Source organism: Chiloscyllium punctatum, chromosome 17 (genome assembly GCF_047496795.1).
Source record: "Chiloscyllium punctatum isolate Juve2018m chromosome 17, sChiPun1.3, whole genome shotgun sequence".
Classification (NCBI taxonomy): Eukaryota; Metazoa; Chordata; class Chondrichthyes; order Orectolobiformes; family Hemiscylliidae; genus Chiloscyllium; species Chiloscyllium punctatum.
In genome coordinates, this window is record NC_092755.1 from 46,920,914 (window position 1) to 46,934,915 (window position 14,002).

A 14,002-nucleotide genomic window follows, 5' to 3' on the forward strand; every position below is an offset into this window, starting at 1 on the left:
GCCAGCAGATCGGATTCTGGGCAACATAGCATGGCAACTGCAGCCTGATTCACCGGGGCAGCATTTGGACAACAGCAGTCACAATACATCAGGTTTAGAATAGTTATGGAAAAGAACAAGGTACAATCAAGTGCAAATGTACATTACTGAAGAATAGCTACAGTAAGCTGAAACTGAGATTTTGCTCTGGTAGATTGGAATCAAAAGTTATTAGAAGAAGTGTCACTGAAACACGGGAAGAAGTTCAAGTAGATACATTTCAAAAGGAGAAGAGGAGCAAAGCTAAAGTTCCCTGGATGACTGATAATACAGGAAAAATAGGTGAAATACCTCCACAGAGGCCTGTATCCTGTCAATAACCTGTCCTTTATTTACACATGAATGTTCCTTGACTCTAGTATTGCCTCTTCAGAGTCAACTCTCAAAACGTTAGAATCTCTGACACTCCTCTTTTATTTGGAGAGCCATGGATACCTGATTGGACCAGATTAACAGCCCTAATCAGGGAACCCGTATGTATGTGGTCTAGCTGGCTGACCTTGTTACAATCACTACAGAAAACATAGCAAATGTAAGATTTGTAAGACAGTAACATGCCAAGGTATATACACAAAGTATAGAGGAGATCAAGACAGAGAAACAAGAGAGGCAAAAAGCAAGAACAGACTAGATTAGCCAGTTTCATAAAAGGGAATCCAAAGATCTTTTCCTGTCTCAAATTCCATAAGGATAGTTGAAGAAAAGGTGGGGCTGATTGGTGCCCAGAAAGAGAGAGATTCCAGTGATGTCAAACAGCAAAAGACTAAATTAGCATTTACACATGAATGGTCATTGATGATGAAGAGGCTGCTCACGTAGCATCATTACGAGGCAGAATCAAAATAGATAGAAATGGTTTGCATCTTCAAAGCAAGAAAATCAACTAGACCAGATGGATTGCATCCTTGTTTGCTAAGAGAAGGCAAGGAGGAAACTGCAGATGTTTTGATGGTTCTTCCACACCACCTCATGGTGGATAGGCGGTGCTGGTGGATTGAAAGCTTCTAAGCATTCCTCCCAGGATAAATTAAAAACAAGGAATAAAACAGGTAATTACAGGCATTGGTTCAATGTTGAAATTGAGGAGGTTTTGAGATACAAGAAGCCAGGGCAAAATTGATTGGCAACTGAGGAAAGTATTTGGTATTTAAAAAGTGAGCAAGAGTTTGACTAGACTAACTTGACTAAAAGTTTTGGCAAAAGATTGATGAACATGTTGCATTTAATGTATTGTATATGGACCTTGAAAACATGCTTGACAAAATGCAACAAAACAAGTAAACTTAAAGCCTGTGGAATTGAAGGGTCAGTGGCAGAATGGACAGAAACCTGGCTAAGAGCTAGAAAGCAGAGAGTACTGACAATCAGTTGATTCTCAGGCTGGCCAAAGTATAAAGTGGTATTGATCTGGGACAGTTGTATCAGTTCTATACTTTCAGCTCCTATTCATAAAGGTTGCTGCCACTATTCTTTTTCAGTATAGGAAACCACAGGGCCTGCTTAATTTAGAGTGGTAAAGGAAAAGTGTAATCTAACTAGAACAGCTCTTGTAGCTAACAAGATATAGTTTACTACATGTTAACAACTAAGTATACATTACATTATGAAGGACACTGTTAGAAACCTTGAGGTGCATCAGATGTCATGTATCACTCCTTTAAGATCTTCAGTTGTTCTGCACGTCATCATAGTATAGTGCTCATAGCATTCCTCCATATTAGCCCTTTCAGACCCATATACATCACCTCCATTCCAATATTAATATTATACATTTGTTTACATTAACTAAAACCACAATTTCACTCAAATCTAACCTAATTAGATGTAATTTGGATCTGGAGTTTTCATTACACCACTGGAATACATTCTAAGTTCTCTTGGAAGACTGGTACTGTGCTGCAGGGAAAAAGCATTAGTTTTGATTACCTGCCTAACACTCCGAGATCCACAGGTCCAGTTAAGCTGGAAGACCTCTAATCCCTTGGATTTCCTTCATAGAGGGCACCTTCCCTGCTGAAAAAGGCAATTTCCTCTTTGCAATATCTTGAATCATTGGATACTGATAATTCCTGCTCAGTGGTGGCTTTCACATCTTCAAGCTGCACCCATAGATTTCTATTCCCTATCCGCCTGTAGATTTGGACTCAAGCATGTCGAACTCATACATCAGCTTGTTGAGTGGTTTGGACTTTCTCATCCTGCCCTCAGCAGTTGGTTTATTGGTGAAACCAACACATTCATTTCCTTAGTTCTGCTATTTGATGTTAAAAAATTACAAAACACCAGGTTTATTTGGAAGTACTAGCTTCTTCGTCAAGTAGCTAGTGAGGCAGAAGTTATAGTCCAAGGTCATAGTGTTATACAACTGATACCATATATTGAACAAACCTAGATTGTTAAGTCTTTCATCTTTTTAGAATGGGTTGCAGGTTTCAATTCATTAACCTATATATCCTAGAACTTCTTTCAAGACACATTCCAGAGATAACTTATGGTTTTATAAAAAAAAGCTAACAGCTCAGCTTAACAATGCATTAAAGGTGTGAGGTTAGAGTCTGTCTGTATTCCAAACTTGAGTCAGAGTGGTTCTATTTCCAAAGTTGGAATTTATAAAATGTCATACGGATTGACTGCCTGCAGATTGTGTGCTGTTTGAGCAAAATAGAATGTATCTGCAAATACAATTCTCCAAATGAAAATTCACCCCATATATTTGTGTGTACACGTGTGCATGCATGTGAGGGAGAGAGAGACTCTGTGTGTGGGGCAGAGAGTGCAAGTGTGCTCGTGCTTTGTAGAGTGTACGCATGAGTGTGATGGAGCATAATCCTGTGAGAGGGCGTGTGAGAATATATGTGTGTGTGTGTGTGTGTGTGTCTGAGACAGAGCGTGTGTCTGAGAGAGGGTCTGCATGAGTGTGAGCGTACGTAATGGTGGGTGTGTATATGTGCTTGTGAGAGAGTGTATAGTGTAATGGGGTCACCTGTAGTGTGAGAGGAAACCAAGGTCTCGGTTGAAGCCATCCTCATAGGGTATCAAACTTGGCTATCAGCCTCTGCTCAGCCACTCTGCATTGTTGCATATCGAGGATGGTCACCCAAAGATCCTAGGCCAAATGTCCCTGACCGCTATAGTGTTCCCTGAATGGGAAGGAACACCCCTGCATAATGATTGTTGCACAGTGTCCATTCATCCTTTGTTGTAGCGTCTGCTTGGTCTTGCCAATGTACCATTCCTCTGAGCACCCTTGCCTGCAACGTATGAGATAGACAATGTTGGCCAAATCACATGAGTACCTGCCACGTACATGGTGGGTGGTGTCCCCACGTGTAATGGCAGTATCCATGTCGACACTCTGACACGTCTTGCAGTTGTTGCCATGACAGGGTTGTACAGTATTGTGGTTGATGTTGTCCTGAAGATTGGGCAGTTTGCTGCAAACAATGGTCTAAGGTTTGGTGGTTGTTTAAAAGCGAGAAGTGGAGGCGTAGGGGAGGTGTTGGTGCGGTGCTCATCCTCATCAATAATGTGTTGCAGGCTGTGAAGAACATGGCGCAGTTTCTCCACTCCCATAAGTACTGAGCAATGAAGAGTGCCCTAACAGTTGTTAACCCGTGTCTGTCTCCTGAGCAGGTCATTACGATTTCTCGCTGTGGAACACTGGAACTGGTGATCAATGAGTTGAGCATCGTATCCTGATCTTGTGAGGGCTTCCTTCAACACCTTCAGGTGTCCATTGCGTTCCTCCTCATTGGAGCAGATTCTGTGTATGCATAGGGCTTGTCCATAGGAGATAACTGTTTTAATATGTTCAGGGTAGAAGCTAGAGAAGTGTAGCATCATGAGGTTATCCGTGGATTTGCGGTAGAGTGAGGTACTAAGGTGCCCATCCTTGATTAAGACTTGTGTGTCTAAGAGTGAGACAGATACTAAAGAGTTGTCCAAGGTGGAATGAAACTTATTTGTGTAGCTGTTTCAGTGACTCCTCACCATGAGTCGAGAGGAAGAAAATGTTGTCAATATACCTGGTGTATAGTGTTGGTTGGAGGTCCTGTGCAGAAAAGAAGTCTTCTTCGAACCTGTGCATGAAGACGGTGGGATATCAGGGTGCAAGTTTGTTCCCCATGGCTGTTCCATGTGTCTGGATGAAGAACTGGTTGTCGAAGGTGAAGACATTGTGGTCAAGGATGAAGTGGATGAGTTGTAGGACGATGCTTGGAAACTGGCAGTTGTCGGTGTTGAGTACTGAGGCTATTGCAGAGATGCCGTCATTGTGGGGGATGCTGGTGTAGAGTGCCAAAACATCCATTGTGATGAGGAATGTTCCTGGTTCGACTGGTCCGTGGGTGTTGAGTTTCTGTAAGAAATCTGTAGTGACGTGACAGAAGCTGGGGGTACCCTGTACTTGAGGTTTCAAGATGACGAAGGAGCAGCGATCCGAAAGCTAGTGTTTCCAAATAAAGCTGTTGGACTATGTTGGTGTTGAGTCTTTTTTAAACTTTGTCCACCCCAGTCCAATACCAGTGCCTCCTCATCACAGCTATTTGAAGACTGCTTCTGGTTTGGCATGATCTCTGTCACAGTTACTGTGAAGGTGGAGATCTGAAATAAAAACTGAAGATGCCAGTAATACTAAGCAAACCTGGCAGCATCAGTGATAGCAAAACTGATGAAAGGTCATAGATCATAAGTGTTAGATTTGCTTCTCTTTCCATGTATATTGCATAATTTGTTGAGAAATTCCTGTTCTTAACATTCCTTTGCTCCTTCTGTGTGTTTCCTTCACTGTAAAACACAATTTCCCTTTCATAAATCTATGCCTATTTTCCTTCATATTATGAATGTCCAAGCGCTGTGTTACCACATCCCTAAAAAGATTCTAGCATTTTCAACATTATTAATATTAGGCCAACACAGGCAGATGGGGAAAATGGGCAAAAACATGGCAGATGAAACTTAATGTACAGAACTGTGAAGTGAAACATCATCACTGGAAAGTTTAAAAGAGCCAACAATAACAGAATGGTAGAATTTTAACAGGGTATATGCACATGAATTTTTGAAAGTGACGAGATGGCAAGAGAATTTTGTTTAAAAAGAAGCAAACATATCATTGGCTTACTAAGAATAATAGTGTACAAAAGCAGGAAATTTATGTTAAACCCTTTATTAATAAAAAACTTTCCATTCAGAACTGAAATAAAAAGATGCCATTCTCATGCAACAGAATTGCTGAACGTCAAAAGATAGTGCAACCTGAATATAAAGTAACCTGCATGAAAGAATAAAAAGGATTTATTTTATCCAAGCAGCCTCCCACTCTCTCCGATACCCCCTTGTGATAAAGATAAATTGTTTTCAGTAGCAGAAACAGAGGTTGACTAAAAATGTAGAGGCAACAGAAGATTTTCTTTCTTAAAAGAGGGCAAGTTATTGTGATATATGTGCTGAGATTCAGTGGCAGCTCTCTGCCTAAATGAGAAAGTTTTCAGTTAAATTTACTCCAGAGACTCAAGCAGAGAAATGTAGGTTGCTATTCTGATGCAGTAGCAAGGGAATACCATTTTTCAGATGAGCAAGGCTTTATCTCCTAAACTGGACATAAAAGATCGCCTGTCAATATATCAAAGAGGAGGAGAGGAATTATTCCCAATGTCCTGGTCACTCATTAATAATTCAATTAACATCATTAACACTGACGATCTAGTCATTAACATTGTTTGTGGGAGTTTACCGTACACATTTCTCAATTAAAACAGTGGCTACATGCTGCAAACAGTACTTACTTGGCTGTTGCTGTGTCTGAGTCTGAAGGAATTCACTGTCACCGTAGGCCCACTACTCCACAGATCACCACATCAAATAAAAATACTTTACCAAGATGATCAATTAAATACCTAATCTACATCAAGTTTTAAACAAGATCTATCAACCAGGTTTCTAAATAAATACTTTTATTAGTTTATGATCAAAACAAAACGTATTCAGTACCACTTGGTTAACATAAAGTCAGTAATACAAATAAGTATCGATCCTCACATCTTTAAATATCCCCAAAACACATGCAAACACACTCTCTTCAGATGTTCCTTCAAATTCTCTTTCAAAAGAACCAAAGTATTCACCCTGAACTCAAAAGATTTTTATTTTCATAACGGATGAGACTAGCTGGGCAGCTTGTTCTTAAAAGGCTTTCCTTGAACTGAACTAGATAAAATAAGAACATGTCCAAACCAGAAACAGCCCCACCTTGATGGACAGCAAAACCAAGCAGTTGTCACCAGTCAAACGAATTACAAGAAATCTTGTTGGGAAAAAAAAATTCCAGTGTCCATAATGACCTTTCAACAACCTATCTAACCGGTCCACTTTCACAAAACTTGAAAATCTTCCACAATCCTTCAAAATATAAATAATCTAAGCAACATTAAATCTGACACACGTTCATAACACTATAAAGAATTCTAAAGTGCTCAGTAGCTGGAAAGGTACTATATCAAAATATCTGGGATCTTTGACCTCAAAAATGAAAGTTTTAGTACAAGAGTAAGGAAGTTAGACTGAATCCTTACAATATTCTGCTTAGACCACAGTCAAGTTTTATGTTCAGTTCAGGTCATCGTATTTGAGAAAGGTTGTGAGCATCTTTGAGGGGGTGTAGGGGAGATTTACCAGAAGAATGGTTCCAGGGATTATAGATTTTGGCTGCAAAGATTAAGATAGAGAAACTGAGGTTGCCTCCTTAAGAGCAAAGAAGACTGAGGGGGCATTTGATAGAGCTCACTAAAGATTATGGCAAGTGTAGATAAGATAAACAAATAGAAGTTGATGATACAGGTGCTAGGGTGTGTAAGGAAGATGATTTTTAAGTAGTAAGTGATAACGAACTGGAAGTCAATACTTATAAAGCTGGTGAAAGCAGAGACAATTAGTGAGTTCTAAAGGATAATGGATAGGTACTTGTGGAAAATAAACTTGCAAGGCTACAGAGGTAAGGTCAGGAATAATGGGGAATGGGACTGATTGGATTGTCCTACAGAGAGCTAAAATGACTATAAGCAAGTTTGGTAGAAGCCAATCAAATAATAGCATTAAAACACAAAAGGCGATAGGTCATCACATTAAGGAAAGTGATTTACAGAGATGTAGTCAGGGAAAGGGACAAATCAAATATAATTGGTCAGTACAGAAACCTTGCCAAGGATGGCCTCTTTCTGCTCTATATCACCAAAAATTGAGAAACAAAGCAGAGTAGGAACTTTGAAGAGGCTTTCGATGAATGAGAGAAAAAGAAACGAGAGAGAGAGAGCGAGAGCAAGAGAGAGGGAAGGACATGGTGACAGACAACATCTGGGTTCATGGGACACTGGCACCAGTATGGAGGAACCTGGTAACTGTATTGTTTTCACTAAATCATGCTACGTTCAGTATTTCCCCAAACCTTACAACTGTAGTAGAAGGAGGAGGGGCTTCTACCTAAATAGTGATGAGGGAGGTGGGAGATACGGGGATGGCACAGTGGCTACCAGTGCAGCCTCACAGCACCAGGGACCCAAGTTCGATGCCATCCTTGGCCAACTGTCTTTGTGGAGTTGGCACTTTCTCTCCATGTCTACATGAGTTTCCTCTGAGTGCTCTGGTTTCCTCCCACAGTCTAAAGATGTGCAGGTTAGGTGTATTGGCCATGCTAAATTGCTCAGTGTCCAGAGATGTGCAGGCTAGGTGATTTAGCCATCGGTAATGCAGGGTTAGAGGGATAGGATGGAGGTGGCAGCTTTGGGTAGGATGCTGTTCAGAGGGTCAATGCAGACTTGATGGGCCAAATGGCCTGCTTGCACACTGTAAGGGCTCTATGAAAGTGAGGGATCAAGTGAGGGAAGACACGATATAAGAGAAAAGTCATATTACAGTAAGTCATAAGAGTAAGACAGGAAGGAACAGAGCATACAAATTTAAAACTTCTAGCAAATAGGGTTAGAAGCTGACTACCTGTTGGGATGGTGGGACTGTGCTCCGAGGAGAAATCAAGGACACTGTGTTCTTTTATGAGTTTAGGAGGGAGAGACACAATCTGAGTAAGCATATTGAATTCTTACAGCATTCGGCAGGGTAGGTGAAGGAGGGACATTTCCTTTAGCCGATGGGGCTAGAAACAGGGGACACATTCTCCAAATAAGAAGCAGGTCAATTAAGACAAAGAGCTATTTCTTCACTCAGAAGCTGGTGAATTTCAGAAAGTCTCTACCTCAGGAAGCTGCAGAGTCTCGGTCCATTGAGTATAAGACAAAAGATCAACCAACTTCTCAAAAGTAGCTATATCAGGTAATGTGGGGATATTGCAGGAAAATAGTGGTGAGGTGGAAACTCAGCCACAATCTCACTGAATAGCAGAGCAAGTTCAAAAAAAAAACAAATGGCTCAATCTTACTCCTATTTCATGTGCTCCTACAAATTTAAAGCTCTAGGAAGAATCCAGAACAATTAGATCTTTTTGTAGAAAAGAGCTGATTTTGACTAACTGGAAGCTATTGTTTTTAAAAAAAAGTGTTTTACAACTGATATTGGAGGAGCTTATTCAAGGTCCAGCTACTGCAGGTCTTGATAAGTATGTACCGGTCAGGCAAGGAGGAAGTTGTCAAGCATGGGAGCCATGCTTTACTAAGCAAGTTGAATCACTTGTCAAGAAGGCGGTGGCTTATGTTAGGATGAGGTGTGATGGCTCAGTTAGGGCACATGGAAGTTAAAAGTTAGCCAGGAAAGACGTAAAGACAAGAGTTAAGAAGAACCAGGAGGGGACATGAGAAGTTGTTGGCAGATTGGATCAAGGAAACCCCTAAGGCCTTCTGTAGGTATATCAGGAATAAAAGAATGATGACTATAAGATTAGGGCCAGTCAAGCATAATAATGGGAAGCTGTGCATGGAGTCAGAGGAGGTAGGGGAAGTGCTAAATAAAAACTTTTTGTCTTTTTCTAGTGTGAATATTGACAGAGATGGAATTGAGGTGCATAAAGGAGGAGGTTTTAGCAATTCTGAAAAGTGTAAAAACAGGTAAATCCCCTGGCCAGATGGGATTTATCCTGGGATTCGCTGGGAAGACATGGGGGGAGACTGCAGAGCCTTTGGCTTTAATCTTTATGTCGTCATTGTCTACAGGAATAGTGCCAGAAGACTGAAGGATAGCACATGTTGTTCCCTTGTTCAAGAAAGGGAGTAGAGACAACCCTGGAAATTATAAACCTGTGAGCCTGACTTCAGTTTAGATTAGATTAGATTAGATGATTACTTGCAGTGTGGAAACAGGCCCTTCGGCCCAACAAGTCCACATCGACCCTCCGAAGAGCAATCCACCCAGACCCCTTCCCCTACATTTACCCCTTCACCTAACACTACGGGCAATTTAGCACGGCCAATTCACCTAACCTGCATATCTTTGGCCTGTGGGAGGAAACCGGAGACCCGGAAGAAACCCATACAGACACGGGGAGAAAGTGCAAACTCGACACTGACTGAATTGAACCCGGGTCTCTGGCAACAGTGCTAACAAAGTGTTGGGAAAGGTTATAAGAGATAGGATTTATAATCATCTAGAAAGGAATAAGTTGATTAGAGATAGTCAACACAGTTTTGTGAAGGATAGGTCGAGCCTCACGACCCTTACTGAGTTCTTTGAGAAGGTGACAAAACAGGTGGATGAGGGTAAAGCAGTTGATGTGGTGTATATGAATTTCAGTAAGGCATTTGCACAAAATACGGAGGCATTGGATTGAAAGTAATTTAGCAGTTTGGATCAGAAATTGGCTAGCTGAAAGAAGGCAGAGGGTGATGGTTGGGAGGGAAATGTTCATCCTGGAACTCAGTTACTAGTGGTGTATCGCAAGGACCTGTTTTGGGCCACTGCTGTTTGTCATTTTTATAAATGACCTGGATAAGGGTGTAGAAGGATGTGTTAGCAAATTTGCAGATGACACTAAGGTCGGTGGAGTTGTGGATAGTGACAAAGGATATTGTAGGTTACAGAGAGACATATATAAGCTGCAGAGAGCTGGGCTGAGTGGTGGCAAATGGAGTTTAATGTAGAAAAGTGAGAGATGGTTCACTTTGGAAGTAGTAACAGGAACGCAGAGTACTGGGCTAACGCAAGATTCTTGGTAGCGTAGATAAGCAGAGAGATCGGTGTCCAGACACAGATTCTTGAAAGTTGCCACCCAGGTTGCTCGGATTGTTAAGAAGGCATACAGTGCGTTAGCTTTTATTAGTAGCAGGATTGAGTTTCGGAACCATGAGGTCATGCTGCAGCTGTAAAAAACTCTGGTAAGGCCACATTTGGAGTATTACGTACAGCTCTGGTCACCGCATTATAAGAAGGATGTGGAAGCTTTGAAAGGATTCAGAGATTTATAGGATGTTGCCTGCTATGGAGGGAAGGTCTTACTAGAAAAGGCTGAGGGACTTGAGGCCGTCATCACTAGACAGAAGGTTGAGAGGTGACTTAAATTGATACATCAGGTAATCAGAAGGTTACATAGGTTGGACAGTGAAAGTTTTTTTGCTCGGATGGCGATGGCTAGCATGAGGGGACATAACTTTAAACTGAGGGGTGATAGATGTCGGACATATGTCAGAGGTAGTTTCTTTACTCAGAGTAGTAGAGGTGTGGAACGCACTGTCTGCAATAGTAGTAGACTCGCTAACTTTAAGGGTATTTAAATGGTCATTGCCTTAGATACGGACGAGAATGGAATTGTGTAGGTTAGATGGGCTTCAGATTGGTTCCACAGGTCGGTGCAACATCGAGGACCGAAGGGCTTATACTGCGTTGTAATGTTCTATGTTCTATATAGAAAGAGGATTATATAGGAACTGCAAGGAAATTCAGCCAGAAATTATTTTGATAAGGAACAAGAATATACACCAGTGTAGATCAAGTGAAAAAGTGACCAATGAGATTGGAAGAGGATTTACACTGGCAAGTGAATTAGAGGAATCCTCTGTATAAGAGGAAATATACCAAGCAAAACCTTAAGGGAGTTTATGCAATGATACAGTGTAGGAAAAACTGCAAAAATGAAGGAAAACACTGAAGAGTTGACCATAATCTTCAGATGATATTCCACTGAATACAGAAGCATTTCAAGGTGATACTTCGGATTGCAATTACAAATTGTGACATTCACAGAAAGAAACACCGATCTCAAGGATCCTTTGCTGAAAGGGGGAAAAAGGATGGGTGGAATGATGGGGAGAAATATGAAGGGTACTAATAAAAGGCAGCTGAATTTTTGTTTTCCAATATTTGTCATGCAATTGCAACCAAAACAAGATCTTTAACTTTTTAAAATCATTAGATAACCTTTTGTTAAAATGGCATCAACCACCTCTGACTGAAATATCCTGAAGCATTTTTCAACCAATTAATTATTGTTGACTTCAGGTAACTGTTGTATAGACAAACAATTTGTACACCAGACTGCAGAAACGGCAAATGAGGTGAATGATGTGTGTGCTGCTTTTGGTTGTGTTGCTTGCAAGACCCGCGACAATATAATGCCACTCTCTCACAACTGCAACTGTTAGCATAGGTTACATGCTCAAGTCCTGGCGTGGGGCTGGAATCTACAGCCTGTTAATTTAGAGGTGAGAATACTGCCAACCGAGCCAAGCATAAACTGACTAAGATAAAGAAAATGCATAGGTCTGAAGGAAAAGCAACAGAGTTAACACAAAAGGTCAAAGAATGGTTACAAATCTACAGGGGTTAAAGGATATAAATTGATGAGGCTAGAATTTAACGTTATGTTGATACAGTAAACACTTATGACACAGGAATCACAGTAGAATTCTGATAAAATAAGACATACACCGAATCTCAACAGAATGGTGCAGTAAGGAAAACTTTTGTGACAGCATCCAATTGCTCCTCAGCTACTGAACAGAAAGGTAACTCAGGTAAAAATTATCACCTTAACAATATGGCAAAGTGCTCATCAGGGGATCAGGAGACTTAGAACCAGCGCAAATACACAAATATCTGTAAAAACTAAGTGGCTCCTTCACCTAGGCTTCATTTACAATTTCTGAAAAACAAGTGCTACAATGTAAACTGAAAGACAGTCACCATCAGTGGTGACATTATCACTGCTTCTGCAGCAATGTCTGGCAAACAGAGCAGTAGCAAGAAGCCAAATGCTGATGAATAAGTGCTACTAGACAGCACTAACAATGGTACCTTCCATCGCTTTTGTACTTTTGAGAGCTGAATAATGACATAGCATTTGACTGAATTAGATTTATCCTGCATTTCATGAACATGCCACACAAGGGCAATTTTCCACATTAGCTGGTATGTACCAGACTTGTAGCTGTAGTGGAATACTTGGCTAGGGGAGTGACTAGTTATTGAATGCAAGTTTTCAGTACTATAACCAGATTACTGTTCAGGCCCATGGTCGATGTAGCAAAGACAAATCTTTTGATAAAACTTGGAGAGAATTGAATTGCCTCAAGATTGAGGCCTATGACAGAGCCAAGGTGGGTCATCCACTCAGCATTTCTGACTGAAGGAATTTACAAATGCTTCAGCCTCGACCCTTCACACTGACGTGCTGGGCTTCCTCCACTGAGGATGGTTATATTTTTGAACAGCCTCCACATATTAGCTATTCCAATTCCCACCATTGTACCCCAAACAGACATAGAATTTTCAGCTTGTCCATTGATTGCAGAGTCACTTAGCTCTGCCTACGGTTTGCTGTTTGCACTGTTTAGCAGGTGGTCTTGTGTCATAACTTCATAACTGATGATGATCTCTTACGTTCCTCTCTTGATCAGGGTTAGTCTCTTTGGAATAACCAGACTATGATGCTACAGATTGTAGTTAAGTACAATTCTCATGTTGCTGATGGCCCACAACATCTCATGGATGTCTGATCAACATTTCAGTATGCCATTGCTGGTGGCTGTTGTCACATCTCCAGGCAATGGGAATCAGAATCAAAACTATGTGCTAAGACCAAACTTTCAATCAGGCCTGTCTGGCAAACAGCATCATTTCAGCAGGTGATTTCACACTTTCATCAAAATAACCTCAGAATGTTTTATAACAAGCAGTAACCGAGAGATCGAGGGAAAAGTCAGGAGAATCTGATTAGTGCTGATCACTCCAACTGAAAACCAACAGTCTAAATTCCCGCCTCAGGCGACTGACTGTGTGGAGTTTGCACGTTCTCCCCGTGTCTGCGTGGGTTTCCTCCGGGTGCTCCGGTTTCCTCCCACAGTCCAAAGATGTGCAGATCAGGTGAATTGGCCGGATACAGTAAACACTTATGCTAAATTGCCCGTAGTGTTAGGTAAGGGGTAGATGTAGATGTAGATGTAGATGTAGGGGTATGGGTGGGTTACGCTTCGGCGGGGCAGTGTGGACTTGTTGGGCCGAAGGGCCTGTTTCCACACTGTAAGTAATCTAATCTAATCTAATCTAATCTAAATGGCCTCTTCCTTGTGTGCTGCATTTTTTTCTGGTTGCATTATGTGCACGCCATTGCTCATAACACTATGTTCAACACTCACTGCTCCCTCTGCTGACTAACTCTGCTGGGCTGTCTCAATTTTAAAACCAACATCACAAATCTGGGTTAGGGGAGAGACTATCACTATTGAAATATTACACTGGGAGAGCAAAACTCAGCAATCACTGACAAGGCTGTGTTCCACTCCCCTGTAGAACCATGTTCTATTTATTCAAATCATCCCAAAAGGACTGATACCTGAATTTAACCCCTTATCTCTGTCACAACTTATTTGCTTTGAAAAGGATGACAGCAATTACTCTTCATAAAATACTGCAGAAGCAATAACATTTGTTATTTTCAAAATGGTGAGTTTTGGAATTGGCACTGCCAAGACAGTGATAGAACTTGCACACCTTTAAAGGGAAATATCACAAGATTAGTCACTAACAGTTC

General features: G+C 41.1%; 1 protein-coding gene across 5 annotated transcripts in view; it reads right to left on the reverse strand.

Moving 5' to 3' along the window:
• Nucleotides 1-14,002, reverse strand: part of cabin1 (calcineurin binding protein 1) — a 477,539-nt gene that overhangs the window by 287,723 nt on the left and 175,814 nt on the right. The gene's annotated exons all lie outside the window — the stretch shown is intronic.